A 23,384-nucleotide genomic window follows, 5' to 3' on the forward strand; every position below is an offset into this window, starting at 1 on the left:
ACAGACATGCACGCACACACAGTCACATACACACAGACATGCAGACACACACAGTCACATACACACAGACATGCAGGCACACACAGTCACATACACACAGACATGCACGCACACACAGTCACATACACACAGACATGCACGCACACACAGTCACATACACACAGACATGCACGCACACACAGTCACATACACACAGACATGCAGGCACACACGGTCACATACACACAGATATGCAGGCACACACAGTCACATACACACAGGCACACACAGTCACATACACACAGACATGCACGCACACACAGTCACATACACACAGACATGCAGGCACACACAGTCACATACACACAGACATGCACGCACACACAGTCACATACACACAGACATGCAGACACACACAGTCACATACACACAGACAAGCACGCACACACAGTCACATACACACAGACATGCAGACACACACAGTCACATACACACAGACATGCACAGTCACATACACACAGACATACACGCACACACAGTCACATACACACAGACATACGCAGTCACATACACACAGACATACACGCACACACAGTCACATACACACAGACATGCAGGCACACAGTCACATACACACAGACATACACAGTCATATACACACAGACATACACAGTCACATACACACAGACATGCACGCACACACAGTCACATACACACAGACATACACAGTCACATACACACAGACATGCAAGCACACAGTCACATACACACAGACATGCACGCACTCACAGTCACATACACACAGACATGCACGCGCACACAGTCACATACACACAGACATACACGCACACACAGTCACATACACACAGACATGCAGGCACTCAGTCACATACACAGAGACATACACACAGACATACACAGTCACATACACACAGACATGCAAGCACACAGTCACATATACACAGACATGCACGCACACACAGTCACATACACACAGACATGCAGACACACACAGTCACATACACGCAGACATACACAGTCACATACACACAGACATACACGCACACACAATCACATACACACAGACATGCAGGCACACAGTCACATACACACAGACATACACAGTCATATACACACAGACATACACAGTCACATACACACAGACATACACAGTCACATACACACAGACATACACACAGACATACACAGTCACATACACACAGACATACACACAGACATACACAGTCACATACACACAGACATACACACAGACATACACAGTCACATACACACAGACATACACGCACACACAATCACATACACACAGACATGCAGGCACACAGTCACATACACACAGACATACACAGTCATATACACACAGACATACACAGTCACATACACACAGACATACACAGTCACATACACACAGACATACACACAGACATACACAGTCACATACACACAGACATGCAAGCACACAGTCACATACACACAGACATGCAAGCACACAGTCACATACACACAGACATACACACAGACATACACAGTCACATACACACAAACATGCAAGCACACAGTCACATACACACAGACATGCAGACACACACAGTCACATACACACAGACATACACAGTCACATACACACAGACATACATGCACACACAGACATACACACAGACATACACAGTCACATACACACAGACATACACGCACACACAATCACATACACACAGACATGCAGGCAGGGGTGCCTCTAGTCATTTTGTCACTCCAGGAGAGAAAACCTGTGGCCCCCCCCCCCCCCCCCCAGGAAAATAGTCATAATGCAGCATCGTTTCACCAGAAAATAATCATAATGGGGCAGTGTTTCATCAGAAAATAATAGTAATTATCATAATTCAGAATCGTAATTCACCAGAAAATACACTTATTGCAGCAGCAGTTCACCGGAAAATATTCGTAAGGTGGCAGCGTTTCACCAGAAAATACACTTATTGCAGCAGCATTTCACCTGAAATTAATCATAGGGCAGCAGCGTTTCACCAGAAAATAATCATCATGGGGCAGCGTTGTCAGAAAATAATCGTAATGTGGAAGCGTTTCACCAGAAAATACACGTAATCTGAGCAGAGGGAAAGAGTAGAGAGGGAGAGGCAGCATAAGATGTAAGAGGGGGGTAGAGGAACAGAGAGGGGGAGGGATAGACAGCATAAGATGGAAGAGGGTGCAGAGAAACAGAGGGGAGAGGGAGAGACAGCATAAGATGGAAGAGAGTGCAGAGGAACAGAGAGGGGTAGAGACAGCATAAGATGGAAGAGGGGGCAGAGGAACAGAGAGGGGAGAGGGAGAGACAGCACAGCACTAAAGCACAGGTTTACAGCTTTACCACCCTACAGCCTAACCAGCTTTTAAAGAAAACTCTAGTATCAAAAGAGCAGGGCACATTCTAGCAGTTATAACAGTACTGGGAGTCTGCACACAGGACAGGAAGTGTTCTTAGCAGCCTGCCTGCATACCTTCTCTTCTGCCTGTGCATGCAGCTTATCATCTCTGGACTGGTAGAGATGGGAAGTTCGGATCTTTTCAATGATCCGGATGATTCGAATCGGATCATTGAAGAGATCCGGATCTTTGATCCGAATCTCGGATCATTTTACTACCGGAAGCATTCGGGGGTGAAATGAACAGCAGGACAGGTCTGTGGACAGGAGAAGGGGAGGGGGTGGACACACAGAGAAGGGGAGAAGATGGACAGAGGGCAGGAAGTGGACAGAGATGGGAGGAGGGACGAGCAGAGAGCAGAAATGTTTGCACACAATACCCACATGCTGCAATCATATGCTTTACATATATTTCACCTACATGTTCATCTGTACACTTTGAAAGAAAAGGTCGCACAGTGAAAGAAAGCATTCCCAGAAGTGAAGTGCAGCTGTTTAGGAGGATCATATTGCCTTTCAATCACAATGTCTGCAAAGTTACTGAGCTGTGCTGAGCTGAGCCAAAAGCTTCCCATGTGATCACTGTGCAGCACTACGGAACAGACAGCCTATAATGGGCAGCACGTTACAGCCAGTATGTGTGCTCTACACATATCTGGCAGTGGCACCCATGTCCCCTCTCTCTCATCTACCTGTGGCTGCAAGGCTGGCTCCCATCCAACAGAGCGATCCATCTCTGCTCTGCTTCCAGGACCCCGCTGCCCGCTGAGAGGGGGCGTGTCGCTCCTGGCCCCGCCCCTTTTGCGATCCGAATCACTCATTTTGATGATTCGGATGATCGACTCATAAAATAGATTCGGATCAAAGATCCGAATCGTTCATGATCCGGACAACACTATGGACTGGAGCAGAAACTTCCCTTCTCCCGGGCTGTGTTGCTGTCTTGTGCGGGGGCGGGGCTCCAACACGGACACATCACATTCTTCTCTCTGTGACTGCATCTGTCCCCTGGCTGTCTCGCTCCAGTGTCTGTGTGCAGCCAGTGACACAGGTGGGGGGTCAGACTGTCGGGGGCATAAGCTGGCTGGCCGCTGGCTCCTGGTTTGACTGGCGTGGGGCGGAGTTAAAGGCTGGGCCACTGGGCTACTGAGAAGAAGGGGCACGGCTTTAAAGAAGGAGCCTGGCAGAGAAGAGCAGTATTGATTGCTCTATTGGCTGGGGAGAAGTGGAGGTGGAGGCACTGCTGAGCACATGGTAGTGTGCCGAGCACCGGGGACTGAGTCGGGAGGTATAGAGTTGGGCCGAACGGTTCGCCTGAGAACGGTTCCATGCGAACTTCAGTGGTTCGTGTTCGCGTCCCGCAGGCGAACCTTTGCGGAAGTTCGGTTCGCCCCATAATGCACATGGAGGGTCAACTTTGACCCTCTACATCACAGTCAGCAGGCCCAGTGTAGCCAATTAGGCTACACTAGCCCCTGGAGCCCCACCCCCCTTATATAAGGCAGGCAGCGGCGGCCATTACGGTCACTCGTGTGCTGCCTGCGTTAGTGAGAGTAGGGCGAGCTGCTGCAGACTGTCTCTCAGGGAAAGATTAGTTAGGCTTAACTTGTTCCTGTCTGGCTGCATACCTGTTCTGTGAACCCACCACTGCATACCTGTGCTGTGAACCCACCACTGCATACCTGTGCTGTGAACCCACCACTGCATACCTGTGCTGTGAACCCACCACTGCATACCTGTGCTGTGAACCCACCACTGCATACCTGTTCAGTGAACCCACCACTGCATACCTGTGCTGTGAACCCACCACTGCATACCTGTTCAGTGAACCTGCCACTGCATACCTGTTCTGTTCAGTGGACCCGCCACTGTATACCTGTTCATTGAACCCACCACTGCATACCTGTGCTGTGAACCCACCACTGCATACCTGTTCTGTGAACCCACCACTGCATACCTGTGCTGTGAACCCACCACTGCATACCTGTTCAGTGAACCTGCCACTGCATACCTGTTCTGTTCAGTGGACCCGCCACTGTATACCTGTTCATTGAACCCACCACTGCATACCTGTGCTGTGCACCCACCACTGCATACCTGTTCTGTGAAACCACCACTGCATACCTGTGCTGTGAACCCACCACTGCATACCTGTTCAGTGAACCTGCCACTGCATACCTGTTCTGTTCAGTGGACCCGCCACTGTATACCTGTTCATTGAACCCACCACTGCATACCTGTGCTGTGCACCCACCACTGCATACCTGTGCTGTGAACCCACCACTGAATACCTGTTCGGTGAACCTGCCACTGCATACCTGTTCTGTTCAGCGGACCCGCCACTGTATACCTGTTCAGTGAACCCGCCACTGCATACCTGTTCTGTTCAGTGGACCCGCCACTGTATACCTGTTCAGTGAACCCGCCACTGCATACCTGTTGTGTTCAGTGAACCTGTCACTGCATACCTGTTCTGTGAACCCGCCACTGTATACCTGTTCTGTTTAGTGAACCCGCCACTGTATACCTGTTCTGTTTAGTGAACCCGCCACTGCATACCTGTTCTGTTCAGTGGACCCGCAACTGTATACCTGTTCAGTGAACCCGCCACTGCATACCTGTTGTGTTCAGTGAACCTGCCACTGCATACCTGTTCTGTGAACCCGCCACTGTATACCTGTTCTGTTTAGTGAACCCGCCACTGTATACCTGTTCTGTTTAGTGAACCCGCCACTGCATACCTGTTCTGTTCAGTGGACCCGCCACTGTATACCTGTTCAGTGAACCCGCCACTGCATACCTGTTGTGTTCAGTGAACCTGCCACTGCATACCTGTTCTGTGAACCCGCCACTGTATACCTGTTCTGTTTAGTGAACCCGCCACTGCATACCTGTTCTGTTCAGTGGACCCGCCACTGTATACCTGTTCAGTGAACCCGCCACTGCATACCTGTTGTGTTCAGTGAACCTGCCACTGCATACCTGTTCTGTGAACCCGCCACTGTATACCTGTTCTGTTTAGTGAACCCGCCACTGTATACCTGTTCTGTTTAGTGAACCCGCCACTGCATACCTGTTCTGTTCAGTGGACCCGCCACTGTATACCTGTTCAGTGAACCCGCCACTGCATACCTGTTCTGTTCAGTGGACCCGCCACTGTATACCTGTTCAGTGAACCCGCCACTGCATACCTGTTGTGTTCAGTGAACCTGCCACTGCATACCTGTTCTGTGAACCCGCCACTGTATACCTGTTCTGTTTAGTGAACCCGCCACTGCATACCTGTTCTGTTCAGTGAACCCGCCACTGTATACCTGTTCAGTGAACCCGCCACTGCATACCTGTTGTGTTCAGTGAACCTGCCACTGCATACCTGTTCTGTGAACCCGTCACTGTATACCTGTTCTGTTTAGTGAACCCGCCACTGTATACCTGTTCTGTTTAGTGAACCCGCCACTGTATACCTGTTCAGTGAACCCGCCACTGCATATCTGTTGTGTTCAGTGAACCTGCCACTGCATACCTGTTGTGTTCAGTGAACCTGCCACTGCATACCTGTTCTGTGAACCCGCCACTGTATACCTGTTCTGTTCAGTGAACCCACCGCATCAGTGCGCATACCTGTGCAGTTAAGTGAACCCACCTACCTACGTGAGTGCACGCAGTGTGATATACCACTCCGTGCATACCCGATATGGACAAAACAGGTAGAGGAAGAGGTAGTGCCAGAGCCAGAGGAAGGCCACCCGGCAGGTCTGCGCGAGGTCGTGTAAATGTAATTTCGTGTGGACCTGGCCCACAGTACAGTGCTCGGAAGAAGGCACGTCCCATCACCTCCCAAGATTGTCAGGACGTGGTTGAGTATTTAGCGACACAGAACACCTCATCTTGCTTAGCCACCAGCGCTACTACTAGCACCACTTCCGCTGCATTTGACACTTCGCAAGAATTATTTAGTGGTGAAATCACTGATGCACAGCCATTGTTGTTACAGCCAGATGAATTTTCACCAGCTCATATGTCTGAGTTACGCGGCAACACTATGGATGTAACGTGTCAGGAGGATGAAGGACCTACTGATGGTGCAAGTTTGGATTTGTCTGAAGCAAGCGAAGCTGGGCAGGATGACTACGATGATGACGGTAATAGGGATCCTCTGTATGTTCCCAATAGAGGAGATGAAGAGGGGGACAGTTCAGAGGGGGAGTCAGAGAGTAGTAGGAGGAGAGAAGTTGCTGAAAGAAGCTGGGGCAGCTCTTCGTCAGAAACAGCTGGTGGCAGAGTCCGGCACCATGTATCGCCACCTATGTACAGCCAGCCAACTTGCCCTTCAGCATCAGCTGCTGAGGTCCCCATAGTGCCCACATCCCAGGGTGGCTCAGCGGTGTGGAAATTTTTTAATGTGTGTGCCTCAGATCGGACCAAAGCCATCTGTTCGCTCTGCCAACAAAAATTGAGCCGTGGAAAGGCCAACACTCACGTAGGAAAAAGTGCCTTACGAAGGCACCTGGAGAAAAGGCACAAACAGCAATGGGATGGCCACCTGAGCAAAAGCAGCAGCAGCACACAAAAGCAAAGCCACCCTCCTTCTCCTCTTCCTCCTCCATCAGGTGCATTATCTGCTTCTGCCGCTTTCTCCCTTCCACCTTCACAGGCACCCTCCTCCACTCCGCCTCTGCCCTTGAGCGGTTCCTGCTCCTCTGCCCACAGCAGCAGTCAGGTGTCCGTGAAGGAAATGTTTGAGCGGAAGAAGCCAATTTCGGACAGTCACCCCCTTGCCCGGCGTCTGACAGCTGGCGTGGCAGAACTGTTAGCTCGGCAGCTGTTACCATACCGGCTGGTGGACTCTGAGGCCTTCCGGAAATTTGTGGCCATCGGAACACCGCAGTGGAAGATGCCAGGCCGCACTTATTTTTCGAGAAAGGCCATACCCCAACTGCACCGTGAAGTTAAGAGGCAAGTGGTGTCATCTCTTGCGAAGAGCGTTGGGTCAAGGGTACACCTGACCACGGATGCCTGGTCTGCCAAGCACGGGCAGGGCCGCTACATTACCTACACAGCCCATTGGGTGAACCTGGTGGTGAACGATGGCAAGCAGGGCGCAGCGGACCAAATTGTGACACCTCCACGGCTTGCAGGCAGGCCTCCTGCCACCTCCTCTCCACCTGATATATGCTCTTCGCTGTCCTCCTCCTCCTTGGCTGAGTGGCAGTTCTCCTCTCCAGCTACACAGCCCCAGCTCCGCAGGGCCTATGCTGCATGCCAGGTAAGACGGTGTCATGCCATCTTAGACATGTCTTGTCTCAAAGCGGAGAGTCAACCTGGAGCAGCTCTCCTGGCTGCTCTTAAGAAACAGGTGGATGAGTGGCTGACCCCGCACCACCTGGAGATAGGCAACGTGGTGTGCGACAACGGCAGTAATCTGCTTGCCGCTTTGCATATGGGGAAGCTGACACACATACCCTGCATGGCACATGTCATGAATCTAGTGGTTCAAAGATTTGTGGCAAAGTACCCTGGCTTAGCGAATGTCCTGAAGCAGGCCAGGAAGTTCTGTGGGCATTTGAGGCGGTCTTACACAGCCATGGCACGCTTTGCGGAAATTCAGTGCAAAAACAACATGCCGGTGAGACGCCTCATTTGCGATAGCCCGACTCGCTGGAACTCGACCCTGCTCATGTTCTCCCGCCTGCTAGAACAGAAGAAAGCCGTGACCCACTACCTCTACAACTACAGTAGAATGAAACAGTCTGGGAAGATGGGGATGTTCTGGCCCGACAACTGGACACTGATGGAAAATGCATGCAGGCTCATGCGGCCGTTTGAGGAGGTGACCAACCTGGTGAGCCGCAGTGAGGGCACCATCAGCGACTTAATTCCCTACGCTTACTTCTTGGAGCGTGCTGTGCGTAGAGTGGCGGATGAAGCTGTGAATGAGCGTGACCAGGAACCGTTACGGCAGGAACAGGCATGGGACCAATTTTCATCAGACCCAGCTGTTTCCTCAACACCTGCGGCAGCACAGAGGGGGGAGGAGGAGGAAGAAGAGAAGTCGTGTGCAGAAGACGAGTCAGACTCAGAGGATGATGAGCAAGGTGTTTCTTTGGGGGGGGAGGAGGAGGAGGAGGGGGGGACAGCGGCAGGAGAACAACCTCAGCAGGCATCGCAAGGGGCTTGTGCTGCTCAACCTTCCCGTGGTATTGTTCGCGGCTGGGGGGAGGAGGTTGACTTACCTGACGTCACTGAGGAAGAGCAAGAGGAGATGGAGGGTACTGGATCCGACTTTGTGCAGATGTCGTCTTTTATGCTGTCCTGCCTGTTGAGGGACCCCCGTATAAAAAACCTCAAGGGGAATGAGCAGTACTGGGTGGCCACACTACTAGACCCTCGGTACAGGCACAAAGTGGCGGACCTGTTACCAACTCACCGGAAGGTGGAAAGGATGCAGCACATGCAGAACCAGCTGTCAACTATGCTTTACAATGCCTTTAAGGGTGATGTGACGGCACAACGCCAGCAAGGTACCACTGCCACTAATCCTCCTCCCGTGTCCACGCAGTCAAAGACAGGACGCTCCAGCGATCTCATGGTGATGTCGGACATGCGGACGTTCTTTAGTCCAACGCCTCGCCGTAGCCCTTCTGGATCCACCCTCCACCAACGCCTGGAACGGCAGGTAGCCGACTACCTGGCCTTAAGTGTGGATGTAGACACTGCTGTGAACAGCGATGAGGAACCCTTGAACTACTGGGTGCGCAGGCTTGACCTGTGGCCAGAGCTGTCCCAATTTGCCATCCAACTTCTCTCCTGCCCTGCCGCAAGCGTCCTGTCAGAAAGGACCTTCAGCGCAGCTGGAGGCATTGTCACAGAGAAGAGAAGTCGCCTAAGTCACAAAAGTGTTAAGTACCTCACCTTTATCAAAATGAATGAGGCATGGATCCCGGAGGGCTGCTGCCCACCCCAAGACTAAGTCAGTCCCCGCACACACAGCATCTCTGCCTGCACGCCGTGTGACTGGCTGCCTGGCCTGCCCCAAGAAGACTAAGTCGCTCCCAGTCCCTCCACACAGCATGTCTGCCTGCAGGCCGCTTGACTACCTTCTCCGCCACCACCAACAGGGTCCGGGACTCCAGGCGGATTGCTGAATTTTTTAGGCCGCTGCTAGCAGCGGCCGCTGTAATGATTTTTCTGGTGCGTGAACATGACTGCCTAATTTTTCTGGCTGCACTGCGGGCAGCTGCAACAACAAAAGAAAAGGCATGTACATGCGCCCATTCCCCTTCGTGATCATTACCTTGCCGTGGTGAAGGGGCTTGCGTATCACAATGAAGCAATGACCGGCGCCTAGATGAGTGTCTCGGGGGGCACACCCACGATAATAAGGTCGTTGCCTCATTGTGGTCAGACCAAATTTGATCAGCTGGACAGTCACTGTTCTGTCATTCAGCTACATCAGCCAGGCGACCATATGGGCTGTAAAGCCACCAAAACCTGCACTCTCGCCATGGTGCGCACCAGTCCAGCACGGCCGTCACTACACAAACAGCTGTTTGCGGTGAGTTACACGGTGAGTTTGGTGTGTCAGTGTGAAGCAGTACCTTAATTACACTACCTGATTGATGTATACACATGCAAGATGTTTGAAAGCACTTTAGGCCTGTCATTTAGCATTCAATGTGATTTCTGCCCTTAAAACGCTGCTTTGCGTCAAATCCAGATTTTTCCCCGGGACTTTTGGCATGTATCCCACTCCGCCATGCCCCCCTCCAGGTGTTAGACCCCTTGAAACATCTTTTCCATCACTTTTGTGGCCAGCATAATTATTTTTTTTTTCAAAGTTCGCATCCCCATTGAAGTCTATTGCGGTTCGCGAACTTTAACGCGAACCGAACCTTCCGCGGAAGTTCGCGAACCAGGTTCGCGAACCTAAAATCGGAGGTTCGGCCCAACTCTAGAGGTAATATAATATAAAAAAAAAAACATGGTCACGGTAGCAGCGGCGGGGGAATGCGCCTCACCACCTCATGGCGCCTCACCACCTCATGGTACCCCAGGCAACCGCCTATACTTGCCTGGTGGGTGAGACGCCCCTGCATGCAGGCACACAGTCACATACACACAGACATACACAGTCATATACACACAGACATACACAGTCACATACACACAGACATACACAGTCACATACACACAGACATTCATGCACACACAGCCACATACACACAGACATACACAGTCACATACACACAGACATGCAAGCACACAGTCACATACACACAGACATGCACGCACTCACAGTCACATACACACAGACATGCGCGCACACACAGTCACATACACACAGACATACACGCACACACAGTCACGTACACAGAGACATACACAGTCATATACACACAGACATACACAGTCACATACACACAGACATGCAAGCACACAGTCACATACACACAGACATGCACGCACTCACAGTCACATACACACATGCACTCACAGTCACATACACACAGACATGCACGCACACACAGTCACATACACACAGACATACACAGTCACATACACACAGACATGCAAGCACACAGTCACATACACACAGACATGCACGCACTCACAGTCACATACACACAGACATGCACGCACACACAGTCACATACACACAGACATACACGCACACACAGTCACATACACACAGACATGCAGGCACACAGTCACATACACGGAGACATACACAGTCATATACACACAGACATACACAGTCACATACACACAGACATGCAAGCACACAGTCACATACACACAGACATGCACGCACTCACAGTCACATACACACAGACATGCAGACACACACAGTCACATACACACACAGACATACACAGTCACATACACACAGAAATGCACGCACTCACAGTCACATACACACAGACATGCACGCACACACAGTCACATACACACAGACATACACAGTCACATACACACAGACATGCACGCACTCACAGTCACATACACACAGACATGCAGACACACACAGTCACATACACACAGACATGCAGGCACACACAGTCACATACACACAGACATGCACGCACACACAGTCACATACACACAGACATGCAGGCACACACAGTCACATACACACAGACATGCAGGCACACACAGTCACATACACACAGACATGCACGCACACACAGTCACATACACACAGACATGCACGCACACACAGTCACATACACACAGACATGCAGGCACACACGGTCACATACACACAGATATGCAGGCACACACAGTCACATACACACAGACATACACAGTCACATACACACAGACACACACAGTCACATACACACAGACATGCAGGCACACACAGTCACATACACACAGACATGCACGCACACACAGTCACATACACACAGACATGCAGGCACACACAGTCACATACACACAGACATGCAGGCACACACAGTCACATACACACAGACATGCACGCACACACAGTCACATACACACAGACATGCACGCACACACAGTCACATACACACAGACATGCAGGCACACACGGTCACATACACACAGATATGCAGGCACACACAGTCACATACACACAGACATACACAGTCACAAACACACAGACATACACAGTCACATACACACAGACATGCACGCACACACACAGGCACACACACAGACAGAAAGACACACACACACAAACCTTGCCTAAACTACCTTGGCCTTGATCTAACCTTCGCCTCTGATTGACGCCTGCCCTGACAGATGCTACAGATATACACAATGCTGAGGGCCCGTTTCCAGTGGGGTGCTGTATCTTTCAGAATCGAACACAGCGCCTGTGCTTTTGTGAAGCCACGTTGCCATGCCATGCACGACTATAGGGATTTGGATGTGTGCAGCGAAAACTGCTGCATGGCGACCGAAACGTCCCCGCTCATGATTCCCATGGCAGCCCATTGATTCAATAGTCTGTGTTTCACCATCAGAATCGCATATGGGGAAACGCTGCTAATTCCGCACTAGTGTTATCATATTTGCTTTTATGCACAAGTAATATTGTCTGTTTACAAATTACAAGTTCCCAATGTACAGTTATCTGCACTGAAAGCTTCCATTGTAATTTATTGCAAAGCTGCTATATTTATATATTACAATGTATCCAGTAGTGGCTGGTTCATATGGACGTCTGCCCTGTGTTTACTGCCGGTATCCGGAACTCATCATTAAACACTCCCATTCAAGAGAATTGGAGCTTTTGTACTGGCCTTTTACCAGCGTTTGCGCGAGCGGGGCATTCCGATTCCGGTTTTCCCCATCATTTGAGGTGACCCTGGACACTACATGTAGAGGGGATTAACCGCCGTGTCTAGTGTCCCCCTATGGGGACGAAAAATGCAGACTGCGATGGGAAGCCACTGAAAGTCGCCAAACGCCTCGCGTCTGAGATGCCGCAGAACAAGACGCTGGGCGGACGTCAGTTTGAACCAGCCCTAAGAATGTGTCTTCTCCTGTGAACACTTTTGGCTTGGATTCAGCTGAGACACAGTGTTTATATTATCTTGTTTGTTTTTCTATCAGCCACAGTTGTAATCACTTCCTCAAGTTCGCCAAGGGCGCTAAGCTTCCCACTGAAGAAGAAAGTACTGTGTTTAACTGTTTGAATACTGTTCTGCTACCAGTGTTTTTCCTGGGAATACCTTTTATGCTGTAAAGAATCTTTTAGAAATGCTGAGTTTCATAGCACTTTAAAGTGAATGTTTACCAGTTCAAAAATAAAAAAGTCAGATACTCACCTAAGGAGAGGGAAGGCTCGGTCCTGATGAGCCTTCCCTCTCCTCTCCTGAAGCCCGGTCCCGCGCAGGGTCCCCCGTAGCAGTATTCGACCAGTTCGGTCAAATACTGCAACTTCCGCCACCGAAGGGAGGTTTCGGAAGCCTTCGGGAGCACTCGGGCTCCCGAAGACAGGCCGCTCCATACTACGCATGCGCGAGCGCCCTCTATGACGCACTCGCGCGTGCGTAGTATGGAGCGGCCCGTCTCCGGAAGCCCGAGTGCTCCCGAAGACCTCCGAAGTCTCTGCGGCGGCGGACGCGAACGGGGGAGCCAGCGCAGCACCGAGGGCACCGGGAGAGGAGAGGGAAGGCTCATTAGGACCGGGCCTTCCCTCTCCTTAGGTGAGTATCTGACTTTTTTATTTTTGAACTGGTAACCATTGGCTTTAAGGACAAGTGTAAACGGCCCCTATAGCTCAAAATGGACGGCCTGGCAATTGGCATTGTTTATAAGGGAGTGAAGATGGCAGCCTCCATATTCCTTTAATTCCAGGTTCCCTTAAAGTGTAGCACATAGGCCTTCTTACCCCTTGCTTGCCCAGCAGCAGGACGGGCTGCTAGGGCTATGTAATTAAATCCATGTTACTGTTAATAGTTTGAATTATCGTGTGCCGTCGCGTTGCTTGTATTGATTTTTGCCTGTTCGGTCTCTGCCTCTGGTGCAGAGGTGACTCGTGCCGGCCGCGCAGCCATGAATCTGGGAGAGTTTTTTGTCCACAAATGCGGGCCTTGCTCTGCCGGATTGTGACAGTTGGCCTCTGCCAGTTAATTCATTTCATTTAACACCGCAGCGACAAGCCACATATGAACTGGAGTCTATTGGGCTGTAATAAAAAATAAATGTAATTAGCTTGTGGTCTCATTTGGCAGGCTCTGCTTTTGTTGCATATGGCAGAGAGATTTTTCCATTTGTGCATAGCGCAGGGCAGACTTGTGATGTTACATTTGTCCTTCCCATTCTGCAGAAACTGCCCAGAGAATAACAGGAAACCTCTGAAAAACGCTATTCCATTTAACTGCATACAGCCACAATGCAGAAACCTATTATACCGTACATACTGGTTTAGTGAGAACTGTAAACTTGCATAAAAACATTATCATTCGTGATGAGCGCAAATTTCTCATAGATGTAATTTTGCATTGAAATGTACAATTATGTTGCAAAATTTCAGGAAACATCGTAATTAATTGTAATTGTAAGTATTCGTAATTTTGCATAATTTTGTGCCAACGGATTTTGTGCTAGCGGATAATATCAAAGCCCTGATACATGCTATTGCCAACAAAATTGCTACATTTTTCAAAAAGACCTTGTCGTTTTTGAGAGAATCGATTTTAAAGAAAACCTGTAATGAAAAAAAACTCCCCTGGGGGTACTCATCTCGGTAGGGGGAAGCCTCCGGATCCTATTGAGGCATCGGCGATAAAGCTCCCTGAACAGCGGGGATGTAAATATTTACCTTCCCGGCTCCAGCGCAGGCGCAGTATCGGCTCTCTGCTCTGAGATAGGCGGAAATAGCCGATTGCTGTCGGTCCGCTCTACTGCAATACAAAGATAAAGGTTATGTATCACGTGGCTTTCGGTATTATAGACCCCCAGCTGAATATAGTGACGATACAGCATTTGTCGACAAATGGAAACAGGCCCACTTAGACCATGCCAAGGTCTTATTGGGGCTAGCCTTGGAAAGATCCGAGCAGGAACATGACAAATTGTCTGATGACATCGATGAGCTTAAAGATCAGCTATATAAAGTAGCTATTGGGGACAAGGCCAAGGAGATCGAGGCAAAGATAGACAAAAGACTGATACCAATACAGAGAGAAGTTAAGGAACGGAAACTAAATAAATATCTGAGGGATCGGGACGACTTTGAAACCGGTCGTGTGTTCGACTGGGTCCCGATAGATCCAAAACCCAAGCCCAAGAATAATAGGAGAAAAAAGCCAAGGAAACCTAAGCGAGGCACTTGGACATCGGAATCAGGGTCTGATTCAGAAGGCGACAATAGAGGGAAAAAACCTAAGCCTGCCCCTTTAGGGGGAAAAAGACAAGGAGAGGGCGCAGGAGGAGACGAGGACCACAGTTCCAAAACAGTGTCCTGGAAAGGCCTGACTGTAATCAAAGATTAAGGGATGATTTAAACACAGCTAATAAACTGCAGGTGGTGAATCTATCTGGAGAGACCTTACCAGCCTCTTGTGTTGAAATGTTAGAAAAGGGTCTCAATTTTGTGGTGACTGGGAGTTTCAATTATACCCGGTTTGAAATTGATCTTTACAAAAACATTAGGAACATGAATATACACAAGCTTTTTGGTAGCCAACCCATTGTGGAAAAGGAACAACCGATTGGGCAATTGGGTTTCCAACCCAGGTGGACCTTTGGGGACTGCATTGCACTGAACGATTTACAATCATTATCAGCTGAAAGCAATACTATAGTTGAATATCAGGGACCCTCACCACAATATAGGGCATGTAAATCTATCACTCCCTTTCCACCTTTAGCAGGATCAGCGTTAGACATTTTTCAGAAACAGGTCCTCAAGGAAGTTAAAGCTTTAGTATATCCCGTTGAGGAACGTAATCTTTCAGCCCGTGAATGGAGAGCAGTTAAGTGGCTTAAATCCCGCCCAGATTTAACAGTAAAGAAAGCTGATAAGGGGGGTAACATTGTGGTGTTATCTACTGGAAAATATATTGATGAGGCAATGAGGCAGCTCAATGATCCCTCCACCTACGTGAAGCTAAGATCAGATCCTACATTCATGTACCAGCAGAAATTAAGGGGTTTGTTGAGGTTGGGGGTGCAGGATGGTTTCCTAAGTCCCAAATTGGGAGAGGATTTGTACCAACCCTTCCCAAAAAAACCGGTTATATATTTTCTGCCTAAGGTTCACAAATCCCTGGTGGATCCCCCCGGCCGGCCCATCGTCTCAGGGAGGGGCTCAGTAACTGAGCCCCTCTCTAAGTATCTGGACCATGCCCTTCGTCCCCTGTTGGACTACATTCCCTCGTTTCTGAAGGACACAATGCATGTCCTCCAGATAATTGAACAAACCGAGTGGCGTGATGATGACAGCCTGGCCTCCATTGATGTGGTGAACCTGTACAACAGGATACCGCAGGCAATGGGGGTCAGGACCGTATTAGATATGCTTTTTGCAACCAAATTGGTTGATGAGGCGGGTAGCGAATTTTTAGGACAGTGTCTGGAATTTGTGCTAAATCACAACGCGTTTCGGTTCGGGGGTGTTTGGTATAAACAGATCGCAGGGACGGCGATGGGGACTTCGGTAGCCCCAACGTTCGCAAATATTTTTTTGGCTAGGTGGGAGGCCGAATACATCTATAGTGAGCGCAATCCATATAGATGTCATTTGAGGGCATGGCACAGATACGTGGACGATGTGCTGATCGTATGGGCATCCACCAGGGATGATTTTGAAGCGTTCCTTGCTTACCTTAATGTGAACAACATGAATATGTCCTTTACATCTGAATGGGGAGGGGTTAAGATCCCGTTCCTGGATTTAATGGTCGAAGTGGCGGACGGTGTTTTAGTGACAAAGGGACACAGGAAGGATACGGCCACAAACTCGGTTTTGCACAATGCGAGTTACCATCCACCCCATGTGAAATCAGCTATACCATATGGGCAGTTCCTTAGATTACGTAGGAACAATACTAGAGGAGAGGATTTTGAACAACAGGCACAGGAGATGCACAATCGCTTCCTTGCAAGGGGATATGAGGAAGAACACTTAAATTATGCTTTGGAAAGTGTCCGTAGTAAGGATCGCAAAGATCTGCTACAGGTTAGAGAGAAAGAAGCTAATGATGCCTTTACGATGGTGTTTGATTTTTCCCCCATGTCAGATAAGATACAAGAAATTGTTAAGCGCAACTGGCAGATATTGGAACAAGACAAGGGGTTAGACCCCAAGGTGACCAAAGCCCCTATAGTGTCATTCAGAAAAGGAACCACCCTGGGTTCAATGTTGACAAATAGTGAATTTGTATATCCGATACGTGAAACTTGGTTAGACAGTAAAAAAGTGGTAGGTACATTCCCTTGTGGTCACTGTCCCACATGTCCTAATGTTATGAAGACGAAACAGGTGAGACTTGGCCCCATACAGTTCCAGATTAAGAACTTCATCACGTGTAGAACCGAGTTTGTGGTGTATGCCCTCCTGTGTCCTTGTTCGTTTTTCTATATTGGAAAGACGACACGGCCCATGCGCGAAAGATTAGTTGAGCATATTCGCTCGATTCGCAAAAATGAAGGGGGGGTGCCCAGGTTGGTAAAACACTTTGAGGAGGGCCACGGCAGCGACCCTTCCCTCCTGAGAATGGTGGGGTTGGTCGCTGTCGTGGCCCCAAGAAGGGGGGGAGACCGGGAACGGCTCCTCTCACAAAGGGAATCTTTTTGGATTTCCAGAACTGAGGCCATGGGACCCCTAGGCTTCAATGACCGCAATGAGCTGGGTGTCTTTTTAGAAAAATAACAGACCCTGCCCTGATGTTTTGGTGCTGGTGTTTAATTCATTTTATTTTAATTTTGGGTGACTTTTCTCTATTGGGGGTAAGATTGAATAACGTACAAAAGTGTCCCCTAGACTGGTTTGGTTATTGGGGGTATTATGTGGACATAATACTATGTCTTCTAGTCTCTCTCCTGTATTTCTGAACGTTCTGTATATTGTCATGTCATAGATGTAATTTCTTGTGCCTCTACCTTTCTCCGGTAGCCTCGTGTTCTTAACCTAAATGCCTAACTATTGTCTAGATATTAAGTGCCTTTTGTTAGCTACATTTGTTACCTAGTGTTCTTGTGCGCCTTGACGCCCGCACCGCTGCTGCAGCGCCTCCATTAAGCCGTCCAGGATGCGGCAACGTTTGCTTTCTTCCCCTCGGATTGCTAGGGGGAGGCGGCCTTGCTACATCTTCTGGGTATGTTTACCCGTATCCATGGCAATGCCGACGTTCGCTGATGTGAGCGTCAAGGGCAGCTAGGATTGGTCGGTTTGTTTTGCTGAACGCGGAAGTGCACAGACGTAGCACGTTCCGTGTCGGCTTTAGGAGCTGGCTGTTCATTGGTGCGGGCGCACAGAGGGGCGTATAGGAGTTACGCTATTTGAAGGCGCCCTTCCGCATATGGCGTTGATGGATTACCTACACGCCAGAAGGTTGATCTCTCCGTGATCAAGCACCAGCTGGTGCGAAACAATTGTCGGAGGACGGGGGCTCTGTGTGAGGGGTGCTTCCCGGATGGGTGATGTAAACTGATGGTTATACCACATTGTAATCTGCTGCAACTTATCTTACACTGTATGTGGTGCATTAAATGTTGAAGGTCAAGTTGTTTGGTGCCCAGGCTTCTTCTTAAAACGAACTTTGTATGTTTCTTCTTGCTCGTGGAGGCACAGCAACAGTGGCAGTATATTGCACCCAAACGTGTATTCCCATAAGATCGTTGGAGTGCGGGGAATTTTTTCTTCCGGTTCTTCTACATAATAAGGTCCGCTCTACTGCGTAGGCGCTAGTCTCCTGCTCCTGTGTAGTAGAGCGGACCCAACAGAGATCGGCTATTTTTGCCTATCTCCGTGCGGAGAGCCGCAACAGCGCCCCCACTGGAGTCAGGAAGAATAAATAAATCAGCGCTTGTCAGACTCATCGAGGGAGAATTCCAGGATAGTTTGGGGGAGCCAGCGCTGGACTGCCTGCAGCTACAGGGGAGGGGGAAGCCTCATTGGGACCCTAAGGCTTCCCCCTCCCGAGGTGAGTACCCCCCAGGGGAACTTTTTTTTGTTACAGGTTCTCTTTAACCACTTAAGGACCACAGGCTTACACCCCCCCCCCCCCCCCCCCCCCCCCAGTGACCAGGCTATTTTTTACAATTCAGCACTTAGCAGCTTTAAAAGCTTGCTGCAGAACCATACAACCAAGAACACAATTGAAAATTGCCTCCTTTTTGTTGCCACCAACCTATGAGAGGGATCTTCTTGTGACACACTCAAGGGGACAGCTCAGTGACAGAGCTGTCCCCTGTACAGCGGTGCGGTAGATTTCAGTGCTGTACATGTAAATAAACTGGGGTTTTTTGTGTAACAGCCTTCCTCCCGCGATCACGGGCAGGCAGGCTGGTCTCGGAGCTCCGCTCTGTCATTCAGCAGCCATGCACGATCCAAGCTAATCTCCTCCCCCAGGACTTGACACCAATCAGCGTTAGGTAGTTCTGGGAAGCCACCTTGTGACCGCGTTTGTGAGGTGGTTAAAAATGAAAAGGAAATGCAAAAATCACAAAAATTACGAATGATTACACAAGATCAATTGAATTTACGAATCAGAATTACATATGGGCGTAATCACAAATATTTAGCGTAACTGTAATTAGCTGATCATCACTAATTATGATTAACATTGGCATACAGCTCTTAAAAGAGGACCTGTAGTGGAAAAAACCCCATAATGAATACATTTTACAATATTCATTTACAGATTATTTAGTCAGTGTTTACCCGTACGAAAATCCTTCCTCTCCCTGATTTACTTTCTGAAATTTAGCACAGGTGGCGACATCTTTAGTCCTGTCAGGTGATCTCTGCGGAATGGTTGTTTACTGAGAGTTTGGAAGCCAGTACAAAATAAACCCAGTCACCCAGAATGCTCTGGGGTGGAGAATTCTGCATAGCTAATCAGCTTAGGCTGGACATCATTCACTGGGAGGGTGAGACTATATACCAATACATAGAGCAATATACTGTATAGATATAGGAAGTGTTTTTGATGCTGAAACCAGGATATTGAATGTAAAAGTGGGTATCCTGAATAATTTACTGTATTCTACTCTGTCATTACAGGGCCTCTTTAATATTATTTTGTAATTATCAGTTCAGCAGTAAAATCCTGGGCCTTGTTCACACCTTACGGCTGCTTACACACTAAGACGTTACAGGCGCCTATAACGCTCCCCCAACGCACAGCAATGTAACACAAGTGGGCTGTTCACACTGCCCACGTTGCGTTACATGTAACGCTGCACGTTGTTGTGAAAGTGCAGCATGCTACGGCGTTAGAGCGGCTATAGCCGCGTTAGACTGTTTGCACATGCTCAGTGGGGGGCGGAGAGGAGGCGGGGAGATGTCGCTACAGTAGCCGCGCACATGGCTACTTAATATTCACTGCACTGGCGGCCCCTGATTGGCCGGCGGGACCACGTGATGCGGAGTGTCTCGCTCCGCATCACGTGGTCCCGCCGGCCAATCAGCGCCACTCTGGGAGACCTTATAAGGATAGAGCCGCCTAATACGGCTCACTCTACCGTCCTCTCCTGCACCACCATACGTTGCGTTAGGTGCACGTTATGCGACCTTAACGTAGCACCTAACGCAACGTCTTGGTGTGCAAGTAGCCTACATTGTTCACAGCGGGGAGATGTAGGCTGCCTCTCCTGAGAATCTAATTTTTTTCTGAAACATATAATATACATATATATTTTTTATTTTTCTTAACCACTTCACCCCATATCGGTGACAAGAGCAATTTTCACCTGCCAGTAATAACTTTATTACTATTTATTATAACAAAATGATCCATACCTTGTTTTTTTTTGCTACCAATTAGGCTTTCTGTGGGTAGTACATTTTGCTAAGAATTTTTTTATTCTAAATGCATTTTAACGGAAAAAATAAAATAAAAATCGAAAAAATCATTATTTCTCAGGTTTTGGCCATTATATTTTTAAAATAAAACATTCTCCTGTGTATAAAACCCACAAATTGTATTTGCCCATTTGGCCCAATTATTAGACCATTTAAATGATGTCCCTATGACAATAGATAATAGGATAACAGAGGCGCCAATAGGATAAAAAACACTAAAAGAACTTAAAAACCCATCTTGGTAATAGAGGAGGCAGTGGTGGACTCACCCCCTCCAAGCAGAACACACGACTGTGGATTTTCAGTCAAAACAATTTTATTGGATACTCCAAATAAAGTGCAACGCGTTTCACGGGATACAAACCCGTTTCATCAGGCAATAACAGATAGGAGTAAACAGCATCTGCCAGTATCATCAACACTGAGCGCCTCAGTGTTGATGATACTGGCAGATGCTGTTTACTCCTATCTGTTATTGCCTGATGAAGCGGGTTTGTATCCCGTGAAACGCGTTGCACTTTATTTGGAGTATCCAATAAAATTGTTTTGACTGGAAAGCCTTTTTATCCTATTGGCGCCTCTGTTATCCTATTATCTACATCAAGTCCACCCTTGGTGGAGGGTTGTACCCTTCCTTCTTCAACTACAGAGAGCGACTTTTTAATCCTGAGTGGGGTCAGGACAATCTCCCCACCTGCTTTGACAGTGGTTGCCTACTTGGTAACCCTGGTTTGTGAGTATTAAATTAATATTATTACTCTATCAATTATACCTTACCAGTACATACTACACTATATTGGGCTCTTGGTGTTCTCTCTTTTTCTCGTCCCTATGACAATGTATGGCGACAATATATTATTGGGAAATATACAGTAGGTGTAAGTTTTCTGTCTTTTTTTTTTTTTTTGTCCGATCCATAATTACAAGCCCCTATGTAGTAAAGTAATAGTGATATACCCTCATAAAATAAAATCTAAGTCCCTAAGGCAACTATTTACGGTGGCGGGGGAGGCGCACACATGCACAGCAGCGGCGGGAGCGAGCAACGCATTAAAACGTCCTGGAGCCGTTAACAGGCTCTAATAGGACGTTTTAATGCGCCAGCTTGTCAGTAAGTGGTTAATCATAGAGTATGGATATTCATTCATATTGAAATTGTTCACCTGCACACCTTAATTAGTTTATTAGATTTTCATGTGTGTTTTATATTTCTGCTATTTTGCATATATCTAAGGCCCAGTGCACACCGAGCGGTTTTAGGTGCGATCCGCTGCCCGCATCCGCCTGTAACTCCGCTTGGCTAATGTATTTCAATGGGATGGGGCACGCCGGCGGTTTGAGGTTTGCAGCAAACCGCAAACGTGGCTCCTGCAGCATTTTTGCGGTTTGCAGAAGCATTTCGTCCTCAATGTAAAGTATAGGAAAAACGCAAACCGCTCTGAAAAACGCTAGATCAGAGCGGTTTGCCAGGCGTTTTTGTGACAGAAGCTGTTCAGTAACAGCTTTTACTGTAACAATATATGAAATTTGCTACACAAAAATGCACCCAAAACCGCTAGGTATGTTTAGAAAATGTCTCTAAGCATACCTAGACTCGCTCTGAAATCTGCTCCAAAAACCGCTAGCGTTTTGTGGATCTGCTAGCGGTTTTGGTGTGCACTGGGCCTTAGAGATTGTTCTATTGGCCATTTTTTTAATTGCTTCATTATTATGTGGAGAGAAGGTACCCATTTTATTCAATTACTGATATGTGTTTATATATAATTATTTTTTGGACACCGGAGGTATCACTTAAAAGTGATTTTTAATTGTTTTTATATTTATATGGTTGGAAATCAATATAGATTTTTTTGTACTTTGGATTTATCCTACTTGTCAGTCTGGTGCTTTGATAGGGCAGCTTTCCTCTTCCTTTTTCCAATTGAATTATATATTGGTCATAGCACATTCTACAGGTTTATTCAATTACCAGTAAAAGCCCTCCGCAACGCGCGCACAGACGCGGCCAGCTCACCCGTCTCCCACTGCTGTCCGAAGTATTTGCACACAGGGAGATGTTGCTTGCTTGGCAGTTGGAAAAAGCTGTCAGGTCTGGAAGCTCTGACACAGGGACACAGGAGAAAGCAGAGACACACGGGTTTTATTATATAGGATTCAATCCTATTAAATGTGTATGCATGGTGCTGGTCCATTTGTTTATGTATACTGTAGTGTGTATACAGCAGCCCCGACACTCCCTGATGCATCGATGAGAGATCTGGCCTGCCACATCATCTTGTCTGAGTGCAGGCTAATGCTACCTCCTTACCCCTCCACTGTATGCCGAGTGTTGTCCCCCTGCCCCCTCCATAGTAACAGAACATGTAGCTAGCTTACTGAACTGTGGTCAGAGGGATCGAGTCCAGATCCCTATGGGCGACAAAAATTGTACATCGCTTTATATGCTCCCGGAGAGG

General features: G+C 48.4%; 1 protein-coding gene and 1 long non-coding RNA gene across 3 annotated transcripts in view; one reads left to right on the plus strand and one right to left on the minus strand.

Annotated features, from left to right (window-relative positions):
- Positions 1-23,384, plus strand: part of KCND1 (potassium voltage-gated channel subfamily D member 1) — a 185,777-nt gene that overhangs the window by 107,008 nt on the left and 55,385 nt on the right. The window lies entirely within an intron of this gene.
- The window catches only part of LOC137527844 (uncharacterized), an 83,273-nt gene continuing 82,791 nt past the window's right edge, over positions 22,903-23,384 (minus strand). The window contains exon 4 of one of the 2 annotated variants that reach the window (XR_011023224.1): positions 22,903-23,028. This is a non-coding gene — a long non-coding RNA (uncharacterized lncRNA). The remainder of the gene's footprint in view (positions 23,029-23,384) is intronic. The other variant, XR_011023225.1, reaches the window with a different exon arrangement.

This window comes from Hyperolius riggenbachi, chromosome 8 (genome assembly GCF_040937935.1).
Source record: "Hyperolius riggenbachi isolate aHypRig1 chromosome 8, aHypRig1.pri, whole genome shotgun sequence".
In the NCBI taxonomy this organism is placed as follows: Eukaryota; Metazoa; Chordata; class Amphibia; order Anura; family Hyperoliidae; genus Hyperolius; species Hyperolius riggenbachi.